The sequence below is a fragment of the Oryctolagus cuniculus genome, chromosome 13, assembly GCF_051225735.1.
Source record: "Oryctolagus cuniculus isolate XC-2025 breed Fujian yellow rabbit chromosome 13, ASM5122573v1, whole genome shotgun sequence".
Classification (NCBI taxonomy): Eukaryota; Metazoa; Chordata; class Mammalia; order Lagomorpha; family Leporidae; genus Oryctolagus; species Oryctolagus cuniculus.
This window is the reverse complement of record NC_142879.1, coordinates 104,409,755-104,434,632: the sequence shown is the minus strand read 5'-3', so window position 1 is coordinate 104,434,632 and position 24,878 is coordinate 104,409,755. Positions and strand designations below refer to the sequence as shown.

The 24,878-nt window shown below is 47.1% G+C and overlaps 1 long non-coding RNA gene and 1 pseudogene across 13 annotated transcripts in view; one reads left to right on the top strand and one right to left on the bottom strand.

The window, feature by feature from the left end:
* The window catches only part of LOC149122832 (uncharacterized), a 72,005-nt gene extending 64,421 nt beyond the window's left edge, over positions 1 to 7,584 (bottom strand). For all 13 annotated transcript variants that reach the window (XR_016219264.1, XR_016219263.1, XR_016219267.1 and 10 more), the window contains exons 1-2: positions 7,325 to 7,584; positions 2,720 to 2,782 (exon numbers count right to left, since the gene is read on the bottom strand). This is a non-coding gene — a long non-coding RNA (uncharacterized LOC149122832). The remainder of the gene's footprint in view (positions 1 to 2,719; positions 2,783 to 7,324) is intronic.
* A 3,960-nt stretch (positions 7,585 to 11,544) lies between these two features.
* Positions 11,545 to 11,645, top strand: LOC127483620 (U6 spliceosomal RNA; annotated as a pseudogene).
* The last annotated feature ends 13,233 nt before the right edge of the window (positions 11,646 to 24,878 follow it).

The following is a 24,878-nucleotide window of genomic DNA, read 5'->3' as shown; positions in this document are numbered from 1 at the left end:
TCAGCAAGCAAGCAGCAGGGTTAATCGACACTATAGACCAAATGGACCTAGCAGATATCTACAGAATTTTCCACCCTACAGTGCAGAATACACATTCTTCTAAACAGTGCATAGAACTTTCTCTAAGATTGACCACATGCTAGGCCATAATGCAAGTTTCAGAAAACTCAAATCAAAATCCTATCATGCATCTTCCTGGACCACAATGCAATGAAGCTGGAAATCAGCAACTCAGGAATCTTTAGAACACATGCAAACACATGGGTACTGAACATGCTCCTGAAGGAACAGTGGGTCATTCAAGAAATCAAAAGAAATAAACTTTCTGGAAACAAATGAAGACAACAACACAACATATTGAAACTTATGAGATACAGCAAAAGCAATATTAAGAGGAAAGTTTATAGCAATTGGGGCCTTCATCAAGAAATTGGAAAAGCACCAAATAAATGAGCTATCATCCATCTCAAGGATCTAAAAAAACAGCAACCAAACCCAACACTAGTCAGAGAAAATAAATAATTAAAATTAAAGAAATAAAATTGAAACCCCTCAAAATACAAAAGATCAGCAAAACAAAGAACTGTTTTTTTGAAAAAATAAAATTGACACACTACTGGCCAAACTAACCAAAAAGAGGAGAGAGAATACCCAAATTAATAAAATTAGAGATGAAAAAGGAAATTTAACAGATACCAGAGAAAAAGAATCATCAGAATACTACAAAGAGCTGAATGCCCCCAAACCAAGAAAATTAGAAAAAATGGATAGAATCCTAGACACAAACAACCAACTAAGTTGAGCTATGAAGACACAGAAAACCTAAACAGACCCATAACTGAGACAGATATTGAAACAGTAATAAAGACCCTCCCAACAAAGAAAAGCCCAGGACAGATGGCTTCACTGCTGAATTCTACCAGACATTTAAAGAAGAACTCCAATTCTTCAAGCTATTCAAAACAATTGAAAGGGCGAGAATCTTCCCAAATTCTTTCTATGAAGCCAGCATCACCTTAATTCCTAAACCTGAAAAAAGATACAAGAGAGAAAGAGAACTACAGACCAATTTCCCTGAGTAACATAGATGCAAAAATCCTCATGTGGGGAAAAAGGTACACTAATCTACTGTTGGTGGGAATGTAAACTGGTACAGCCACTATGGAAGACAGTATGGAGATTCCTCAGAAATCTGAATATAGACCTACCATATGACCCAGCCACCCCACTCCTGGGAATTTATCCAAGGGAAATTAAATCTGCCTATGAAAGAGTTATCTGTACTCCCATGTTTATTGCATTTATTGAAAGGCTTTTTTTGGGGAAAAAACTACAAATAATATTTTCTCGCTAGACTTTCCAGAAATCAACTTGAATAATTACAGGAATTGAACAGATTACAAACCAGAAGCAGCACAGGGTGTAGAGAAACTCCACACAGCACAACAGACATCTTCCAATGGCACTTTGGTTAACTTGAACTTATCAAATAAGCTCACATTACTAAAATCTTAAAATCATTAAAATGGGGGTAGGTATTGTGGCACAGCAGGCTAAACTATCGTTTTATATGCCTGCATCCCATATCAGAGTTTGAGTAGGAGTCCCCACTACCCTGCACTTCCAATCCAGCTTCCTTCTAATGTGCCCAGGGGTAGCAGGTGACAGCCCAAGTGTTTAGCTTCCTGTCTCCCACTCAGGAGGCATAGATGGAGTTCCTGGCTCAGTCTCTGCTGTTGGGGCCATTTGGGAGTGAACTAGTGAATAGAAGATTTCTTGCTCTCTTCTGTCACTCTGCTTTTCAAATAAATAATCTTTTAAAAAATTGATTAACATGCATATTTGTGTTCAATTTGAATCAGAATTTCAACTGTTTTAAAAATAGTAGTTATATTTCATAGTATGTCACCTTAAACCTAACTTCCAAGATCCTTAGTCATTTACAATCTTGGATTAATATTAAACCAACTTAATGAGTAATGTTTTGAGACGTAGGTGATTTCCAAGTACGGCTAAACACACAAACACGGACTGCTGAGTTTAGTTTTCAGCATGTGTACCTTTGCTTCTTATTTTTACACACAGAGTGACCGTATCTGTGGGTGATACTAAGCAGTGCGTTCATTTCTGCCATTAGGAGGGAATAGAAGGACCGTGTGTGGCTGTGGAGACTTGTGCTAAGGAAGTGCAGGACCTGACCCACCTGCTGAAAGGCTTATAACAAATCCTTCAATTGCCCCTTCTGGTTTTCTGTTTGAAACAGAATTTAATTATTTCGAGTACAAGGTTATAATTTGCAATTAAGATTATACTTAACGGCAACACTGATGAAGAAACACAACCATGGGCACCAGCTATCAGCATGAATTCTTGTTCTCAAGCAAACCAAGAGGTTTAGGCTCTGAACTAAAATGAAACATTACGTATTCCAGAAGAGGCAACAGTGTTTGAAAGGTGAAATCCGAGGGGACAGCAGGTTGTGGAGGGTGAGAGAGAAGCAGGTTTTATCTGCCTTGGCTTCTGCCACTCCAGCCTGAAGAGAGCCCCAAAGTACGTTCAGTTTTGACAGAGTCTGCCCAGTTCCAGTGGGTGTATTTGTCAGTCAGTCACTTAAGAGGGGGTTACACTTCCCTGTAACACGCGAACACAGACCTTGAACTTGGCCGTCTCTGCCGAGTGCCAGGTTGGCCCTCAGCCCATGGGAAAAGCTTACCCTTACCTTCTGCTTCATCTGTCCTGGCAGTGGAGATTTCATACGTTGCCAGAATACAGCCCTTGATGCCTGAAAACGAAACAGAAAACGGAGTATTCCTCACCCACAAAGGAGCTGGGGTTCTTATAATCTTGCTGCTTTTTGACGTGCATTTTCAATGGTGAAATTATCACATACTGATTCTCAGGTGCTCCATGGCCCCATTGTCACCATCCATCCCCGTGAACCATGATCAGTCTTTCAATATCTGTCTTCCCCAAACTGGGTTTTAAAATGAAAAACCAAAGGCTGGGGATGGGGGAGAGCTGCCTTGAAAAAAAAAAAAAAGAGAGAGAGAGAGATTTATTTATTTGAAAGGCAGAGATACAGAGAGAGAAGGAAAGAGGTCTTGAATTTGCTGGTTCACTCCCTAAATGACTGCAACAGCCAGGGCTGGGCCAGGCTGAAGCCAGGAGCTTCTTCCAGGTCTCCCAGGTGGGTACAGGGGCCCAAGCACTTGGGCCATCCTCTGCTGCTTTCCCAGGTGCATTAGCAGGGAGCTGGATCAGAAGTGGCGTATCTGGGACTTGAACCAGTGCCCATATGGGGTGCCAGTGCTGCAGGTAGAGGCTTAACCTTCTATGCCAGAGTGCTGGACCTGAAGGGTTGCCTCCTATATGCCATCTGCTTTTGAAATTCCCCAGAGGACCCTCAGAAATCAGATTTCTTCTTTTACCTTATACCAGGAGAGGTGCCAGGCACTACCAGGCATGTTTGGTGCTCAGCAAGTCCTGTGTCTGTATCAGCTCAACACTAATGTCAGAGCTGCGTGGACAAAGTGGTCCTGTTGGGGCCGGTGCTGTGGGGTAGTAGGCTGGGCATCTGCCTGTGGTGCCGGCATCTCAGTGGGTGCTGGTTCGAGTCCTGGATGCTCTACTTCCAATCCAGCTCTCTGCTATGGCCTGGGAAACAACAGAAGATGGCCCAAGTGCTTGGGCCCCTGCACCCATATGGGAAACCCAGAAGAAGCTCCTGGCTTCAGATTGGGCTAGCTCCAGTTGTTGAAGCCATTTGGGGAGTGAACCAGAGGATGGAAGACCTCTCTAACTCTGCCTCTCAAATAATATTAAAAAAAAAAGAGAGAGAGACACTCAGCCTTCCCCCAAACTGGTATCTGTCAATGTTATGATTATAAATAGTTCACAGTTAGCATTTTCCAGGTTAAGGTGTTGGAGATTCATCCACATGAGCTATCTTTACCCCCAGGCAAACATCTTTCCAGATGATTAGGCTAACCCTGCTAATGCTGTTAGTGACGGCAATAAATTAACGACAGCCATGCAGTCTTGTCAACGTACAGGTGCTGCTGAAGGCTCTGCTCGAAGCCAGAGTCTGGCTTTCACGAAGACAGTTGCGGAAGCCCATGGAAAGCCCGTGGGAGGAACTGGAAAAGGGCATCGAAGCTGCTGACCTTTCAAAGGGTGGACGCCAGTGTGCGGGCGCCTGAGCCAGTGCTGCCGAGGGAACACTCGGACCACGTCAGGAACTGAGTGCACCCCCCAGGACCCCTTCAAGTCCTGCAGACTCAACAGGGGCCTTCAAAAACTATCAGGCAGCATGGGGTGAGGAGGGAGCGTTTCTGTGGCTTAGTAGGCTAAGCCTCCACCTGTGGCGCCAGCATCCCATATGGGTGCCTGTTCCAGTCCCGACTGCCCCACTTCCGATCCAGCTCTCTGCTGTGGCCTGGGAAAGCAGTAGAAGATGGCCCAAGTCCTTGGGCCCCTGCACCCACGAGGAAGCTTCTGGCTCCTGGCTCCGGATCAGCACAGCTCCAGTGTTGCGGCCCTCAGGGGAGTGAACCAGTGCATAGAAGACCTTTCTCTGTCTCTACCTCTCTAACTCTGCCTTTCAAATAAATAATCTTTAAAAAAGTTCATGGGGAATGTGTATTATGAAGAAACTTTGCATAGATTTGAAGTTTTTGCCTCAAAAATCAACTTACTAGTATCTTTTAATTCCATTTTCTCTGAACTAAAGTCTCTTCATACACACTTTATAAGGCAGATTGTTGAGCCCAATCCAGCCACACAACAATCCATCTCATGGGACTGAGCTGAGGGAAAGTTTACGGTGATATTTTATTTGGAATATTATTGGTGTTATTACCAGATTTTTAGTATTTTAAAAAAATATTTTCATTTTATTTGCAATGCAGCGACAGAGACGTCTTCCACCTGCTGGTTCCTGTTCCAGATGCCTGCCACAGCCAGTGCAGGGCCAGGCCAAGGCCGAGAGCCTGAAAATCCAGCTGGGACCCAAGCCTTGAGCCATCACGGCTGCCTGCAAGGGTGTACATTAGCAGGGAACTGGAATCGGAAGTGGAGCCTGCACTTGAACCCAAGCTCCCCAATACAGGACGGGGGTACCCCAAGTCCCAAGCAGATTCTTAACTGCTGTACCAAATGCCCAGCCCTTGTTTTTAAGTCTCCAGATCTCACAGACATGTGAGGAAGCCCTTTCTCATCTTTTAAAGACAGATTAGGGCCAGCGCTGTGGCTCAATAGGCTAATCCTCCATCTTGCGGCGCCGGCACCCCAGGTTCTAGTCCCGGTTGGGGCGCCGGATTCTGTCCCGGTGGCCCCTCTTCCAGGCCAGCTCTCTGCTGTGGCCTGGGAGTGCAGTGGAGGATGGCCCAAGTCCTTGGGCCCTGCACCCCATGGGAGACCAGGAGAAGCACCTGGCTCCTGCCATCGGATCAGTGTGGTGTGCTGGCCACAGCATGCCGGCTGCAGCTGCCATTGGAGGGTGAACCAATGGAAAAGGAAGACCTTTCTCTCACTGTCCACTCTGTCTAAATAAATGAATAATAATAAAGAGACAGATTAGTAGCCTATGTATTTGTGGACTAAAATGAAACATACTAATGGTGTCTGGTCCTGTCAGAATTCACAACTACTTTTACTAACTCTCCTTACTTTTCACAACAAAATAGTTAATTGGGTGGGTTCAGTAATAATTTGCCCTCCTTCTGACTGAAACCAATGGAAAACCTGTTGGCTCGGGGGCCTACCTGGGACATTATGAGAACGACTCCTTTATCGGATCTCAGGAGGTGCAGGTGCAATCTGCCGGGCGCTTGCTCAGTGCTATGTGGCTCCAGGGTTGCAGAACAAGCTCAGGTGGCCTAACCACTAACGGGTATTCTTGCTACACCTGTGTAACAATCAGGCTGGCGAGGTCTCCCAGGGCCACCCTTTCGTTATCACCCTGGGGTGACCAAGTAGTCTAGGGGTTCAGATGTCTGTGTCCCACATCATAGTAACTGGGTTTGAATCCCACTTCCAGCTCCTAACTCCACTTTCCTGATAATACAGACATGGAGAGGCAGAGGCCAGGGCTCAAGTAATTTTTGAGTAAAAAATTTAGGGGCCAGTACTATGCTGTAGTGGGTAAATCAGCCGCCTGCAACGCCTGCATCCCAGAGAGGCGCCGGTTCATGTCCCAGCTGCTTCCAATCCAGCTCCTTGCTAATGCACCTGGGAAAATCAGCAGAAATGGACCAAGAATTCGGGCCCTTGACGCCCATGAGGGAGACTGGATGAAGCTTCTGGCGCCCGCCATTTTGGCCATCTGGGGAGTGAACCCAGTCTCTCCCTAACTCTAACTTTCAAAATAAATCTTTTAAAAATTAAACAGAATGTTATTTGGGGATCATTTCTGATTGCAAGTGAGGGAGACTGTTAGAGCAATTATGCAAAAGCTGGAAATAGGCAAGAAGTTCCTGAACATTCTTTCAGTGCAGTGCTAGGTTGGTTTTGATTTATTTTGTATTGACGGGGCAGTTTTACAGCTCTTTGAAGTTCAACCCAAAGTGGGCTGGTAGAAATGCACATAGTTTTTAAGATCGACTTGAAAGGCAGAGCAAGACAGAAATACATACACACACACCATTTGCTGATTCACTCCCCACGTGCCTGCAACAGCTGAGGCCGAGCTGGGGCTGAAGCCAGAAGCCAGGCACACCCTTCAGATCTCCCATGTGGGCAGCAGGGACTCAATTACTTAAACCATCTCCGCTCCGTCCTAGAATCTGCATGAGCAGGAAGCCGGATTGGAAGCACGGGGACTGGGACTCTCACAAGGCACTCGGATAAGGGGTGCGGGCATCTAACCCTGCCAATAGCGTTAGTGATGGCACTGGTAGTGATAGGGGGCTTTTCCCTCTGTGCCCCATGCCCAAGCCTTGGATGGACTCAGTCTTTAAAGCTGGCAGAAGCCTAGGATTGAAAGATTCCCCGTTTACTTATAAAGGAGAACTTGAGTTGTAGAGAGCTTAATCATTTTTTTTCTGTAAAGCGACGTAAGTTCCTAGTTGACTTGGTATTAATTTTTCTTAAAAAGTCTTCATTGGCTAAGTTCTCTAAGGCAGGCGCACCTTGGCTTTTCCTGGGATTGCCACTAGAGGGCAACCCAATCATATCCACTGTACGGCTGCAGCCCCCGCACGGTAGGCACCACCGGGTGCTTGGGAGACACGCGGACTTTGGGCGCCCCTGGATCTGTCGCCTGAGCACCTGCGTGTCACAAGCTCCCCAGAGGCTGGCGCACACACGGCAGGCGGGCCTCTCCTACCTGTCGGTGGGTGCCGGCTTGGCAGGCTCCCTCGCAGTTCTCCACCCTTTCCTGCGGCCTCTGCCCACTCCCACCTCTCATCCCACAGCCTGTGGGAAATGCACACGGTAAAGGAGGGCGGGGTAGGTTTTGAAACCAACCCAGCAAACCCCACCGCCGGCCCGCTCGTCCCCAGGGCCGGCGCTTTGTGAGGTGGGCCCGGAGCAGCCGCCGCAGCCCTCTCCCGTCTCTGCAGGCTAAGGCACTCAGTCCTGGTGTTGCTCTACCTGAGCATAAATAGAAGACAGCTGGGGCCTGCGTGGTGGCGTAGGCTGTGACGTCACATCCCGTGTGGGCGCTTGTTCAGTTCCCAGCTGCTCCACTTCTGATCCAGCTCCCTGCTAAGGGCCTGGGAAAGCAGCAGAGGATGGTCCAGGTGCTTGGGCCCCTGAACCCACACGGGAGACCCGGATGAAGCTCCTGCCTCCTGGTTGTTCTCTCTCTCTCTCCCCTCTCTCTCCTCTTCCTTTCAAATAAATAAATCTCTAAAAAGAAATAGAGGACAGCTGGAAAAACCCTTCACTAGCAGGGTGTCGGCAATGCCAGTCAGAGAACCCAGAGACGTTAGCTCCAGCCTACACCATGTCACTGTTTCAGATTAGCCATAACCCACAGCACCTGTGCAACCCCTTCTGGCCTCCCTGCCTCCACTCACCACCCATTTATCCCACCTCCCCACGTCAGGGTTCCCAATTACAGTTAAGCTGTGTCCTGTTAAAGTTCAAGTGCTCCTGAGGGCAATGTCTTACAGGGGTTGCTATAACAGAACCCGTGCATGCGGCATCTTCTCAACACAAGGAATTAACTTCTCCCGGTGCAGGGGGCTGGAATCCCAGATCACAGCACGTCACAGTGGGGTTCTCGCGAGGACCCCTCTTCCAGGTTGAAGACCACCAGCTTCTCTGTGGACCCTCACATGGTGGGGAGATGGAAAGAGCTCCCTGGGGTTCCTTGTTTAAGGGAACTAACCTCATCTAGTAAGGGTTCCAGCCTCATGACCCAACTGTCTCCCAGGGACTCCACACGGGAGGATGTCCCGGTAGGAGAAGGGATGCAAACATTTAGCCCACGACAGGAGATAAGCCGCTGCCAGCCAGGAAAATCTGACCTAGGACTCTGGAGTATTGGTTATAGAGGGAAGAGGGGCCGGTGCTGTGGTGTGGCAGGTCGGGCCTCCACCTGCGATGCGGGCGTCCATATAGGCGCTGGTTGATCCAATTCAGCTCCCTGCCAACGCACCTGGGAGAGCAGTGCAAGGCGGCCCAGGTGTTTGGTCTCCTGCACCCACATGGGAAACCCGGAGGAGGCTCAAGGTTCCAGGCGCCTGGCTTTGGCCTGCAGCCATTTGGGGAGTGAACCAGGGGATAAAAGACTTTTCTCCCTCTTTCTCTCTGTGACTCTGCCTTTCAAATAAATAAACAATCTAAAATAAAGAAATAAATGGGAGAGAAAGATGGATTCGAAATGTGAAAGTGTTATGAGGATCAGAAACGTCTGGTGCAGGATGAGAGCAAGTCAGAGCACAGGACGTCTCGCCTGCGCCATCCCTGTCCCCGCGTGAGCGGTGGGGCAAGTGCAAGGTCCCAACTTCTCTCCCCAGGAGAATAAAACCCTTTCTAGTCTCATAAGAATCTCACCTTAATCTTTTAAAGGTGCGTCTTAAGGGTTATGGTATTTCTGGCCGGCGCCGCAGCTCAATAGGCTAATCCTCTGCCTGCGGCGCCTGGTTGGGGTGCCGGATTCTGTCCCGGTTGCTCTCTTCCAGTCCAGCTCTCTGCTGTGGCCAGGGAGTGCAGTGGAGGATGGCCCAGGTGCTTGGGCCCTGCACCCGCATGGGAGACCAGGAGGAAGCATCTGGCTCCTGGCTTTGGATCAGCACAGTGCTTCGGCCGTAGTGGCCATTTGGGGAGTGAACCAATGGATGGAAGACCTTTCTCTCTGTCTCTCTCACTAACTCTGCCTGTCAAAAAAAAGGGGGGGGGGGTTGTGGTATTTCCTACTTGCAAGTCTCTAAGTTAACCTACTCTGATTTCAAGGCCCCTGGCATAAGACAAGACCCCTAGGTTAGAGACAAAGGACTGTGCTAATCATAGCAGAGCACCAGCTTTTGCGCAGGTCCCCTAGGGCTCAGTTCCCGCGGGATGATGCAGAGGGCCAGGAAATACACTGGTTGCTTGGCGGAAGAGGAACCCTGGTCTTAGGGAACCCTAATCTTTGATAATAGGAAGTAAGCCTCCCCGATGACCTTTGTCCAGGAGACGGACATTTTCCATGTCATCCTGGGCAGTGAACAAAGCCGACATTTGCTCCAGGGAGAGACACTATCTCTGTCTTCCTAGGCTCCTCATTACACAGAAAACCTCATGGAGAAATCTGGAACAAAGAGCCACTGCCCCTGCCCATGACATAGGCAGAAACACAGGAGACCTTGCTAACATGGCAAGAAACAGAAACACTAGTAACAGAGCAAACACTGCAACCTGACTCCTTTTTAAAAAAATTTATTCATTATGTATTTGAAAGGCAGAGTGGGGGCCAGCACTGTGGGGTAGTGGGTATTGCCACTGCCAGGAGTGTTGGCGTCCCATGTGGGTGCTGGTTGGAGACCAGGCTGCTCCACTTCCAATCCAGCTCTCTGCTATGGCCTGGGAAAGCAGTAGAAGATGGCCCAAGTGCTTGGGCCCCTGCACCCACGTGGGAGACCCAGAAGAAGCTCCGGGCTTCTGGCTTTGGATTTGCCCAGCTCCAGCCATTGTGGCCATTTGGGAAGTGAACCAGTGGATGGAAGATCTCTCTTTTTCTTCTGCTTCTCTGTCACTCTGCCTTTCAAATAAATAGATATATCTTCAAAAAAGAAAGGCAGAGTGATAGAGAATGAGACAGAGAGAACTTCCATCCACTGGCTCACTCGCACCAAATGGCTGCAATGCCAGGGATGGGCCAGGCTGAAGCCAGGAGCCAGGAGCTCCATTTAGTTCTCCCCTATAGGTGGCAGGGGCCTAAGGACTTGAGTCATCTCCAGGTTTTAGAGCCTTGTATATCCAAGAGCTTGTGTGTGTTGACTCCACTTTTGGAAGGCTGCTGTGACGACAAGGACGCACACGGGATTCCTGAGTCCCTTACTGAAAGGGGGTGAATGCCACAGGGATGCCTCCTTCAGTCTGCTCCTGGCTCTCCCAGCAGCAATGATGCACAGAGGAGAAAGAGGCCCAAGGAAGATGCAGCTTCGTCAGCAGCCACGCAAAGGGAAAGCAGTGGGAGTTCCCAGGTACCGGCGGCGCTCCCTATGCACCTGCCAGGATAAGAGCACAAGGCCCTGTGTGTTCTCCAAAGTCGGCCACGGTGATTTCTGCATCCCACATGCTCCTCCGCCACGTGGCCTTGCCACACTCCATCCTGAGGAGGCTGGGCTGGACACTGTGCTGCAGCAGCATCCCATACCGGAGTTCCTGGCTTCGAATCTCAACTTCATTTGCAATCCAGTTTCCTGCTAATGCACGCTCAGGGAGGCAACAGGTCTTGGCATGGCCTTTGGAAAATCCAGACCTCAAGTTGAAGCCCAATTTTGTCCCTTATCAGCTATGAACTTGAGCGAGGACTTAATGTCTCTGTGCCTCCTTCCACCCCTTCTCTGTAAAATGCTAACAACAGCATTGCCAACACAACAGGACAACTAAACTGAAGATCAGTAAGAAAACAGGGCAGGCATTTAGCCTTGTGCTAAGATGCCCGTGTCCCTCATCAGCATATCTGGGTTTGGTTCCCAGCGCTGGCTCCTGGCTCCAGCTTCCTGCCACGCAGCCCCTGAGAGGTAGTGGTGATGGCCCCAGTAACTGAAATCCCAGCACACACAGGAGGCCTGGCTCCCACCCCTCACAGCTTTACCCATTATGGGCACTGGGGGACTGAACCAGCACACAGGGGGCCTCTGCCTCTCAAAAATAAATAACATTTTGAAGACAGGAAACAGAAGATCTGAGGAACCCCACAGACCAGCGGGACCTCACGGGCATGCATTGTTGACTCTGGTCAATGATAGAAGAATCCATGTTTTCCTCAAGTACATTTGGATCGATATGCAGAGTAGGCCGTCTATGTAGCTTACAAAGCAAGTCTTTACAAATTGTAAAAGGTTGCAAGCATACAAGATATTTTCTTTTTGCCAAAATGGGAAGAAACTAGCACCCTTTGTAAGCACATATACTAGAGCTGGAACGACGCAGAGATGAGCAAGACCCTGCCCGAGGATGACATGTGACTTCGGGAAGCATTCTGTAGTTTTTAAAGGAATAAACAGTTATTTAAATGGAAAGAAACTAGGAACCAGTTGCAGAAGAAAAGCTGGAAAACCCACAAATATGAGGAAATCAAGCAACACACTTCTTGAAAAGCCAGTGGCCAAGGAACACATCACAAAGGAAATTAAAAAATGTATGAGGGGCCGGCGCTGTGGTGTAGCGGGAAAAGCTGCCGTCTGCCGTGCCCACAACCAGTGACTTCCAGCTGCCGTAGAGCGGTCACACAATGCATGATTCACGCTTATAGTGACGCTGGTGTCGAGAAACCACCTGAGCTGCCAACTGCGTGAAAGCATAGCAGTACAGATATGTGCTGTAGAGTAATCATTTATGATTATTGACATATGATAACAAATATGACATTATGATATATTATAAATTACTATGGTACTTAGGTATTTATTATACTATACTTTCTCCCAGTGAGTTATTTATTTATTTGAAAGGCAGAGAGAGGATCAGAAAGTGAGAGGGAAGGGGGGTGTTGGAATGAGAGAGATCTTCCATCCTCTGGTTCACTCTGCAAACGGCCACAACAACTGGGGCTGGCCCCCACAACTGGGGCTGGTTTCAGCTGAAGCCAGGAGCCAGGAGCTCCATCCAGGTCTCCCACATGGGGTCCAGATATTGTGTCATCCTCCATCCCTTTCCCTGGCACATTAACAGGGAGCTGGATCAGAAGTGGAGCAGCCAGGGCTCCAACCTGCCAGGGGTGGGAGTGGTGGATTGCCAGCCCCTATACAATGCTTTCTTTTTCTTTTTTAAAGATTTATTTATTTATTTGAAAGTCAGAGTTACCAGAGAGAGAAGAAGCAGAGAGAGATAGCGAGGTCTTCCATCTGATGGTTCACTTCCCAGATGGTCGCTCCAGCTGGAGCTGTGCTGATCTGAAGCCAGGAGCCAGGAGCTTCCTCCAGGTCTCCCACGCAGGTGCAGGGGCCCAAGGAACTGGGCCATCCTCTACTGCCTTCCCAGGCCACAGCAGAAAGCTGGATTGGAAGAGGAGCAGCGGGGACTAGAACTGGCGCCCATATGGGATGCCGGTGCTTCAGGCCAGGGCGTTAACCCACTGCGCCGCAGCGCAGGCCCCTATACAATGCTTTTTATCATTACTTTAAAGTGTACTCGTGCCGGCGCCGTGGCTCACTAGGCTAATCCTCCACCTTGCGGTGCCGGCACACCAGCTTCTAGTCCTGGTCAGGGCGCCGGATTCTGTCCCGGTTGCCCCTCTTCCAGGCCAGCTCTCTGCTGTGGCCAGGGAGTGCAGTGGAGGATGGCCCAAGTGCTTGGGCCCTGCACCCCATGGGAGACCAGGATAAGTACCTGGCTCCTGCCATCGGATCAGTGCGGTGCGCCGGCCGCAGCATGCCAGCCGTGGCGGCCATTGGAGGGTGAACCAATGGCAAAGAAAGACCTTTCTCTCTGTCTCTCTCTCTCTCACTGTCCACTCTGCCTGTCAAAAAATAAAAATAAAAAAATAAAAGCGTACTCCTTCTACTTCTGTAGAAACATTTAACCGCAAGCCTCAGGCAAGTCCTTTGGGAGGTGTGCAGAAAGCCTTGTTCTCATTGGAGAACCATTGACAGTACCACAGTGCTAGTCCCCCTGAGGACACCCCCCCATACCCCGTGGGACAGATGTGGAGGTGGAACGCAGTGATGTTGATGATATTGACCTTGTAAGTATTTGTGTCTTTGTTTTAAACACAAAGTTTTAAGAAGTCAAAACAAAATTAAAAATAGAGAAAAAAATTGCAGAATAAGGAAATAGAGAAGATTTTTTGTACAGTTGTACAATGTGTTTCAAGCTAAGTGCTCTTACCAAAAAATGTAAAAAGTTTAAAGTTCATAAAGTTACAGTAAAATTGCTTTCTTATGGATGCAAAAGCTGTTCCTGTGGATTCGGTGTGGCCTAAGCGTAGAGGGTGTCTGTCAAGTTGTTGGGGCGGGGGAGTACAGTAGCACCCTTGACGTTCATACTCACTCCCTCCCCAGAGCTCCTTCCAGTCCTGCAACCCCACTCACAGTCAGCCCGGTCAGTGCCCTCTCTAGAGGCCATGAGTGCTACAGTTTCGTGTTGCCTCGGCATCCACTTTTATTTTATTTATTGATTTTTACTATTGTTTTGAGAGAGAAAGAGAAAGTCTCCCAATCCCCAGGCCATTCCCTACATGCTTGCAACAGCCAGGGCTGGGCCAGGCCGCAGCCAGGAGCCCAGAACTCAATCCAGGTCTCCCACGTGTGTGGCAGGGACCCAAATACTTGAGCCACCATCTTCTGCCTCCTAAGAGTGTGTATTAGCAGGAAGCTGGAATTGGAAATGGAGGAACCAGGACTCAAACCCAAGCAATCTAGTATGGGACACAGGCATCCCAAGCATTGCCTTAACTGCTACACCAAATGTCCACCTTGGCATACTTTCATTTTTTTTTTAAGATTTATTTTATTTATTTGAAAGAGTTACAGAGAGAGGCAGAGAGAGAAATGGAGGTCTTCCATCTGCTGGTTCACTCCCCAGATGGCTGCAACGGTCAGAGCTGTGCTGATTCGAAGCCAGGAGCCAGGAGCTTCTTCCGGATCTCCCACGTGGGTGCAGGGGCCCAAGGACTTGGGCCATCCTCTACTGCTTTCCCAGGCCATGGCAGAGAGCTAGATGGGAAGAGGAACAGCCAGGACTAGAACCAGAGCCCATATGGGATGCCGGTGCTTCAGGCCAGGGCTTTATCCCTTTGCGCCACAGCGCCAGCCCCTGGCATCCATTTTTAAATGTAAGTTTAGCTGTTGACAGCAGAAGCAGTGCTCAATGGCCCTAGACACAGTTTGCTACCCCTCACCCCACCCAAATGGCCCCAGGGAGTGGCCAGAGATGAAGACACATCAGTTCTCCTGCCTAGCAGGCTGGGCTCCTTGCTTTCCCATTGCTTTCTTTAAAGGGGCGGGAACCTTGATTCTGCCAGGGGCCATTTGAATATTTATAACATCATCTGCAGGCCATGCAAAATGATCCACTTAAGTAAGAATAAGACTGTTGAGGTTGGCGTTGTGGTGTAGTGGACTAAGCTTCTGCCTGTGGTGCTAGAATCTCAAAGGGGCACCAGTTCATGTCCCAGCTGCTCCACTTCTGATCCAGCTCTCTGCTGATGGCTGAGGAAAGCTGTACAAGATGACCCAAGTGCTTGGGCCTCTGCGTTCGCTTGGGAGACCCAGAGGAAGTTCCTGGCTCCTGGCTTTGGATTGGCCCAGCTCTGGCCATTGCAGCCATTTGTCAAGAACCAGTGGATGGAAAACCTTCCTGTGTGTGTGTCTCTCTCTGTAACGCTGCCTCTCAAATAAATAACAAAAATATTAAAAAAAAAAAAAAACAACAACAAGGTTCAATATGCTTGAAAAAAAGAAAAAAGAAAGGATGAGCCTGTTACAGATTTACTGGATTGGGAGTCCCACCTGCGGTTGCCTTGGCAGGGCTTCAGCACGTGATTCAGGCCTGTGGGCTGGACGTGCTTCACCCCTGCATGAAAATGGAGCCTGCAGATGCTTGGCCACCAACATCTCTCAGTCACAGCGGGACTTCTCACAATTAGTGAGCTGGCTTTAAGCTCAACAATTAAAGCTCCCTGTAGGATACCCATTCCGATCATGCTGAGGACCCCTACAGGCATGGGCCCTGAGTCCCCTGACCTCCATTTGTGGGCGACCCCCAGACATCCCATGTAGCCCCCACGATCCATTAAGTGCTAACATCTCTTCAACTTTCACATCGTGTCATCGAGCCCTGATGGTGAGGCTACCCAGAAGAGGTGCACACAAGTGGATCCCCCATTGGTGCTGTTAGAGATATGGCTGCCTGCCAAGTTCAGAGACAAACTCAAAAGAGTTCCGTTCAAAACAACAGGTGTAGGGGCTAGCATTGTGGCAGCCACCTGTGACTCAGCATCCCATGCGGGCACCAGTTTGTCCCCCAGCTGCTCCACTTCCAATCCAGCTCCCAGTAATGGCCTGGACAAAGCACTGGAAGATGGCCCAAGTGCTTGGGCCACTGACACCCAAATGCGAGACCTGGATGAAGCTACTGGCATTGGCCTGGCCCAGCCCTTGGCTGTTGAGGCCATTTGGGGAGCGAACCAATGGATGGAAAACCTCTCTCTCTCAATCTCTCTCCTTCTCCCTCTCTCTCTGTAACTCTTTCAAATAAATAACCTTTTGACAAAATCTTTAAAAATTAAAAAAACACCAGGAATACTACTTTTTTAAACTACGTTTTCAAAGTTCAGCTAAACCAGTACTTAGCACTGTGTTATAGGTGCTTCCACTACCCAGTAGAGTAACAGCCACACAGATTTGCAGCCCAGGAGCAACAGGCTATGTTATGTAGCCTAGGTGTGTAGTAGGTACCATCCACATTTGTGTAAGTCCAATCTATGATGTCTGCACAATGACAAAACTGCCTAACAATGCATTGCTCAGAGAGTATCCCTGTCATTAGCAACACATGACGGTACGAGTCTAAGAAGACTGGGTAAGCAATCTGAAACTTCCCAACAAAGAAAAGCCCAAGTACAAAAACATACATTGGAGAAAGGACAGCCTCTTCAACCAATGCTGCCGAGAAAGCTGGATACCATGTACAGAACAATGAACTCAGTGCCATCACCCCGATTTCTCACCACAAACAAAAATGCGCTCAAAATGGATGAAAGACCTAAGTGTGAGACCTAAAATTATGAAACTATTTGAAGAAAACATAGCAGAAACCCTATAAGACATTAGTATAGGCAATGATTTTTGGATAAGATCCCAAAAGAATAGGCAACAGAAGCAAATAGACAGGTGGAAATATATCAAACTAAGCAGCTCCTGCACAGCAAAAGGAATAGTTAATGACTTACAGAATGGGAGAAAATACTTGAAAACTATTCATTTGACAACTGTCAACCCAGTATACTGTACCTTGCAAAGCTCTCATTTATGAATGAAGGTGAAAGACCTTCCATAACAAACAGAAATTGAAAGAATTTGTTGACCCTTGTCCAACCCTACAGAAGATGCTTAAAGATGTACTACACACAGAAACTCAGAAAGATAGCCACCATTATGAAAGAATGAGAAAGCAGAAAAACCACCAGTAGAAGTACAAAAGAAATCCAAAGTAAGCAACAGTAATATTTAAAAAATGGCAGGGCTGTTTTTACTTATCAGTAGTCACCTTGAATGTAAATGGCCTCAATTCTCCAGTTAAAAGATAGAGATTGGCCAAATGGATTGAAAAACAAGAACCATCTAATTGTTGCTTACAAGAAACACATCTCACCAACAAAGATACACAAAACTGAAGGTGAAAGGTTGGAAAAAGATATTCCATGCTAACATAAACCAAAAAAGAGCTGGTGTTACCATCCTAATATCAGACAAAATAGACTTTAACATAACAGTTGTTAAAAGAGACAAAGGACACTATGTAATGATTAAGGGACCAATCCACAGGAAGATGTGACTACAATAAAATTATATACATATAATTACAGGGCACCTGGCTACATAAAAAATGGTAATAGACCTAAAGGGAGACATAGACATCAATACAGCAGTAATGGGGGACTTCAATACCCCACTTTCAGCAATGGACAGATCAACCAGACAGAAAACCAGCAAGGAAACAACAGAGTTAATTGACACCATAGATCAAATGGAGCTAATGAATATCTACAGACATTTTGCCCCACAGTGGCAGAACACACATTTTTTTCATCAGACATGGAACTTCTTCTAGGATAGATCATATGCTAGGCCACAAAACAAGGCTCAGCAAATTCAAACAAATCAAAATTATACCATGCACCTTCTCTGACCACAATGGTATAAAGCTAGAAATGACAACTCAAAAACCTCTAGAACATTCGAACACTTGGAGACTGAACAACGTGCTCCTGAATGAACAATGGGTCATGGAAATAAAAAGAGAACCCAAAAAGTTTCTGGAAACAAGTGAAGATGACAATGCATCATGCCAAAACCTATGGGATACAGAAAAAGTAGAGTTAAGAGAGGAGTTCATAGCCACCAGTGCCTACATGAAGAAACTGGAAAGGTACCAAATAAATGAGCTATCAATGCATCTAAAGGAGCTAGAATATCAACAACAAGCCAAACCTGAAACTAGTAGGAGGAAAGAAATAATTAAAATTAGAGAATAACAAAATAAAAACAAAAATAAAAAAAATCAGTGAAGAAAAGTGATCCCTGTTAAATATAAGAGTGGGAATAAGAGAGAGTGGAGATGTACAGTTCGCCACATGCTCAATTGGACTAATGGTAGAGTTAGAAACATACCAGGGGATTCCAATTCAATCCCATCAAGGTGGCATGTACCAATGCCATCTCACTAGTCAAATGATCAGTTTCAGTTCATAATTGATCATAATGATAGGATTAAGAGTGAAAGGGATCACACAAACAAGACTAGTGTCTGCTAATACTAACTGATAGAATTAAAAAGGAGAGAACGATCCAACATGGGAAGCGGGATACACAGCAGACTCATAGAATGGCAGATGTCCTAAACAGCACTCTGGCCTCAGAATCAGCCCTAAAGGCATTTGGATCTGGCTAAAAAGTCCATGAGAGTATTTCAGGCATGGAAAGCCAAGACACTCTGGCAAAAAAAAAAAAAAAAAAAAAAAAAAACCTAAATGAAGATCTTTGTGAGTGAGATCCCAGTGGAAAGAATGGGCCATCAAAGAAGGAGGTACCTTTCTCTGAAGGGAGAAGAGAACTTTCACTTTGACTATGACCTTGTCTAAATAAGATCGGAGTTGGTGAACTCAAGAGACTTCTATAACCTTGGCAACTCATGACAAGAGCCTCGGGTGATTACTGACACCATAAATAAAAGTGTCAATTGTTAAATCAACAACAGGAGTCACTGTACACTTAGTCCCCATGTAGGATCTCTGTCCTAAATGTGCTGTACATTGTGATTTAACACTATAACTAGTACTCAAACAGTACTTTATACTTTGTGTTTCTGTGTGGGTGCCAACTGTTGAAATCTTTACTTAGTATATACTAAATTGATCTTCTGTATATAAAGATAATTGAAAATGACTCTTGATGTGAATGGGATGGGAGAGGGAGTGGGAGATGGGATGGTTGCAGGTGGGAGGGAGGTTATGGGGAAAAAAGCTGCTATAATCAAAAAGTTATACTTTGGAAATTTATATTTATTAAATAAAAGTTAAAAAATCAGTGAAATAAAAAGCTGTTTTTTGAAAAAATAAACAAAATTGATATACCATTGGAGCAACTAACCAAAAAAAAAAAAAGACCCAAATCAATAAAATCAGAGATGAAAAAGGAAATGTAACAACAAACACCACAGAAATAAAAATAATCATCAGAAATTACCACAAAGATCTGTATTCCAACAAACCAGGAAACCTAGAAGAAATGGATAGATTCCTGGACACCTACAACCTAACCAAATTGAGCCATGAAGACATAGAAAACCTAAACAGACCCATAACCAAGATGGAAATTAAATCAGTAATAAAGACCCTTCCAACAAAGAAAAGTCCAGGACCAGATGGCTTCACTGCTGAATTCTACCAGATGTTTAAAGAAGAACTAACTCTAATTCTTCTCAAGCTGTTCAAAACAACTGAAAGGAAGGGAATCCTCCCAAATTCTTTCTTTGAAGCCAGCATCACCTTAATTCCTAAACCTGAAAAAGATGCAACAAAGAAAGAGAACTACAAGCCAATTTCCCTGAAGAACATAGATGCAAAAATCCTCAACAAAATACTAGCCAGTCAAATCCAACAACACATCAGAAAGATCATTCACCCACACCAAGTAGGATTTAATCCTTGTATGCAGGGATAGGTCAACATTCACAAATCAATCAATGTGATACATTACACTAACAAACTGAACAACAAAAAACCATATGATTATCTCAATAGATGCAGAGAAAGCATTTGATAAAATACAACACCCTTTCATGATGAAAACTTTAAGCAAATTGGGTATAGAAGGAAAATTCCTCAACACAATCAAGGCAATTTATGACACACCCAAGGCCAGCATCTCAGCATTTCTACTGAGATCAGGTACCAGACAGATATGCCCACTCTCACCATTGCTCTTCAATATAGTCCTGGAAGCTTTAGCCAGAGCCATTAGGCAAGAAAAATTAATCAAAAGGACACAAATTGAGAAGGAGGAAGTACAGTTTAAAAACTTGCCATGGGATGCCAAATCCCTATAAGTGGGTTGATAAAAAAAGATATATTTTAATTGCTAAAGTGATCATAGGGATAGGATTAAGTGTTAAATTGATCATACAAATAGGAGTAAGTGTTTGGTAATAATAATAGAATTTTAAAAGTGTGACTGCTCCAACAGTGAATGTTTTTAGCCTTGTTGTCAAAGCTAAGTTGGTTGGAGCCGGTGCTGTGGCACAGCAAGTTAAAGCCCCAGCCTGCAGCGCTGGCATCCCATATAGGCACTGGTTGGAATCCCATCTGCTCCACTTCTGATCCAGCTCTCTGCTATGGCCTGGGAGAGTAGTACAAGATGGCCCAAGCGTTGGGCCCCTGTACCTGCGTAAGAGACTCGGAGGAAGCTCCTGGCTCCTGGCTTCAGATCAGCACAGCTCCAGCCAATGCAGCTAACTGGGGAGTGAACCAGCAGATGGAAGACCTCTCTCTCTCTCTCTCTCTCTCTCTCTGCCTCTCCTTCTCTCTGTGTGTAACTCTGACTTTCAAATAAATAAATAAATCTTCAAAAAATTTAAAAAATAGAACCTAGGGATTATAATAAAAAGGTGGTTAAAATGATAGTTTTATGTTAGATATAGTTTACCACAATTTTATTTTTATTTCTTTGAAAAGCATAGATAGACAGACCTCTTATCTCTTCGTTCACTCCCCAATTCCCCCAATAGCAGAAACAGGACCAAGCTGAAGCCAGAAGCCAGGAACTCCAGCCAGGTCTCCCACATGGGTGGCAGGGACCCAAGTCCTCGAGCCATCACCTGCTGCCCCCCGGGGTGTACAGTAACAGGAAGCTGGACTCTGGAGCAGAAGTAGGCCTTGAACCCAGGCCCTCTCCTGGAATGAAGGCTTCCCACGTGGCAGCCTAAACACCATGCTAAATGTCCACCCCTACCACAATGTTGTGAACAAGAATAATTAGTGGGGAAGAATAGGGTACAGAACTTTCTATTCTAATTACCTTTCACACGAAAAAAGTAAGACTGCTGTGGTGTTTGCAGATGCCTTTCTCACACTGAAGTTTCCTGCTACTCACAGCCTGTTACAGGTTTTCACTTTGTACAGCTGTTGAATGTGTCAAACTCCCAAGTACTTCTGAGTTAAATTAGGTAATTTCCCTCCCTTGTTCTCTTTTTTTTATATTTTTTTATTTTTATTTTTTGACAGGCAGAGTGGACAGTGAGAGAGAGAGAGAGACAGAGAGAAAGGTCTTCCTTTGCCGTTGGTTCACCCTCCAATGGCTGCCGCGGCCGGCGCACCGCGCTGATCCAAAGGCAGGAGCCAGGTGCTTCTCCTGGTCTCCCATGCGGTGCAGGGCCCAAGCACCTGGGCCATTCTCCACTGCACTCCCTGGCCACAGCAGAGAGCTGGCCTGGAAGAGGGGCAACCAGGAAAGAATCCGGCGCCCCCACCGGGACTAGAACCCGGTGTGCCAGCGCTGCAAGGCGGAGGATTAGGCTAGTGAGCTGCGGCACCGGCCCTCCCTTGTTCTCTTAATACAGAAATTCCATTGACTTTTCAAATGCTGAACCGAGTTGCAATTGCTAAATAAAGACAACTTTCTTGGAAAAATAATACCAACTTCTCAGAGGGTTAATATGAAGTCTTACTGTAGGAACTGGAATACAGTAAACAGTGTTTCCAGTCATTATTTATCACACACGGGAGAAGAGGCTAAGCTGTGACTCTATTTTTGTGCAAACGCTCATTGAAGCTTCTCTGAAGTTCAATTCTCTCTGCGTGTCTGTTTGAAAGGTAATGAGACAGACAGGTCTTGCATTCTGTGGCTTATTCCCCAAATCCCTGCAGCAGCCGAGGCTGGGCCAGGATGAAGCCACCAGCGTGGAACTCAATCTGGGTCTCCCATGTGGGTGGCAGGGACAACAATTTGAGCCATCCCTGCTGCCTCCCAGGGTGCACATCAGCAGGAAGCGGGAATCAAATGTGGAGCTGAGATTCTAACCTAGGAGCTCTGATCTGGAGCACGGGAATCTCAAGCAGTGTCTTAACTGCTATGCCAAATACTCACCCCCTGCTGAGGCTTGTCTTTTGAGTTCTTGGGAACAGTGTCAGAGTGATTTGTGGCCGGCAAACTTTCCAATAGAATTATCTCAACGAACATATTGCTGCAAATACAGAGAGCTCTCCCCATAGGGAGTCGGCACTGTGGCCAGCCAGTGCCAAGAACACAGGAAGAAAGTAGCAGTCAACAATGGCAGAATAGCAGGCACACCGGTGAGGACTCCCTAGTAGAGTGATGCTAAGCTCTGGCCAGGCCCCAGCATTCAACAGTTTCCCTGTCCAATGAGCTCTTTGTTGCCTAAGGATTTACACCTGCAAAGATCTGGAATGAGAAAGCCACATTTCTTTGACACATTAAAACCACCATCTATGTGTTTCAGTGTGGGTGCAAACTGTTGAAATCTTTACTTAATTTGTACTAAATTGATCTTCTGTATATAAAGATAATTGAAAATGAATCTTGATGTGAATGGAATGGGAGAGGGAGCAGGAGATGGGAGAGTTGCAAGTGGGAGGGAAGTTATGGGGGGGGCGGGAAGCCATTGTAATCCATCAACTATACTTTGGGCCGGCGCCGTGGCTCACTAGGCTAATCCTCCACCTAGCGGCGCCAGCACACCGGGTTCTAGTCCCGGTCGGGGCGCCAGATTCTGTCCCGGTTGCCCCTCTTCCAGGCCAGCTCTCTGCTGTGGCCCAGGAGTGCAGTGGAGGATGGCCCAAGTGCTTGGGCCCTGCACCCCATGGGAGACCAGGAGAAGCACCTGGCTCCTGACATCGGATCAACATGGTGCGCCAGCCACAGTGTGCCAGCCGCGGCGGCCATTGGGGGGTGAACCAACAGTAAAAGGAAGACCTTTCTCTCTGTCTCTCTCTCTCTCTCACTGTCCACTCTGCCTGTCAAAACAAACAAACAAACAAACAAAAAACCCTGTACTTTGGAAATTTATATTTATTAAATAAAAGTTAAAAAAAAAAACCCACCATCTAATATAGTTAGGGACAACCCAAGGGAGTCTTTTACCTTATGAATTTGATTGCCTGGGTAGTCCGCCATCTAGTGGCACTAATTAGTGGGAACACAGGCCCACAAAGTGGAGGATAAAAGAGGAACTAATGACTTATCAAGGGCCAAGCATTGCAACTGGTACTTTTTTTCCTTATATATTTTAGTCTGGGTGATGAACACGTCACTTCTACAATTCCTCCTCACGAGCAGATGGCGAAAAGCAAACGAGATGTCTCTCCGGAAGTTACATGGTGGTTGACTGGGGAAAAGGGCGTGAAATCAGGGCGCTCCAGAGCTCAGCACATGAGCGACTTCTCCCATGACCACGGAAGTGAAGTGGCTCAATGGGCGCAACACTGCCTGGGCATAAGAGCTCCAAGCAGTGATGGTGAGAGGGGGAGGATGATCATGATGATGAAGAAGAACAGAAGGAGGCTGAAGAATGCACAAGGGGTCTTCAACAAGTTCATGGAAAAATTCCTGTGATGAATAAAAAATACAAATTTAAAAAATATTTTTGCACCAACATAAACTTATTGTTGAGTTCTATTTTTCCATTAATTTTTTGAAGTCTCTCTCTACATATGTATGTAATATAGATTATATATATATACACATGTGTGTATACACGTATGTGGAGAGAGATTTGTTATGGGAATTGGCTTGCAAGATAATGGAAACAGGGAGGTCCCATGATCTTCTGCAAGAGACCCAAGGAAACCAGTGCTGAGATCCGGGCTGAGTCCGAAGGTGTGAGAACCAGCAGAGCCGGTGATGTAGTTCCCGGTAGGAGACTAAGCCTTGGGAAGGGGGTTAGGTAGGGAGGTGCTGCTGTAAGTCTTGTAGCGCAAAGGCCTGAGAAGGAGGGCTCCATTGTCTGAGATCAGGAGAAAATGAAGGTACCAGCCTGACGGGAGAGAGGGGGAGAGACAGACAGGGAGCTCAGCCGTCTGCTGCTCTCTTGTTCTATCTGCCCTCAACACACTGGGTGATGACCATCTAGGGCATCCAGGGGGACAACCTTTACTCCGTCTACTGCTCTCTTGTTCTATCCGCCCTCAACACACTGGGTGATGACCATCTAGGGCATCCAGGGGGACAACCTTTACTCAGTGTGCTGATGCCAATACTGTTCTCTTACGAAAACGCCCACAGGGACACAACCAGAAATAACTGTACCAGATATCTGGGCATCCCTTTAACTCAGTCCACTGACATCAAGTTAACCATTGCGCCGGCCTCCAAGCAAGGCATAAGTCTGCTCTGTGCTGTTCACATCCCCCAGTGCCCTTGGTCATGGCCGCCGTCCCATCAACCTGCTGCTTCCCATGACCTCTGTCACTTGAGATCGGGACTTCTCTTGGAAGAAATGGGCAGTCAAATCAAAAGTCGTCAAACGCTCAGACATCTCAAATCTGCGTCATGTCGGGTGGCTTCCCCAGACCCTGAAATGGGCAGAAGTTAGAATCGGGAGTGATGCAGGCTGCAGCAGGTGCCTGGAAGGCGAGAGCAGAGCTGACACAAACGGGATGGGGAGATCTTACACAGCCAAGCCGAGCCTGCTGAGGGGCTTTGGGAGAGAGGACGGAGTTCCTGGTTCTCAAGGACAAGTGCAGGATCGAGCGGGGCCCCGCGCCTCCCTCCACTGCTCCCGGGTCAGCCTCGCAGGCCACTGGGGCCTGGCTGTGCTCTCAGCTCGTCTTCTCCCACAGTGTCCTCCAGGCCTCCTCCTCATCCCTCAGCCCTGTCTCCCTGACTGCCGATGACCCTGCCTCTGTCCCCGCTGGGTCAAGGGCAATAAAGCTGGACAGACCCACTGCAGGCTCTGTCCTGGCAGGGTACCAGAGGGCTCTTCAGTTATTCAGAGTGAAGCTTCTATTCCCCCCACACACATGCACACGCGTGTGCACACACATGCAC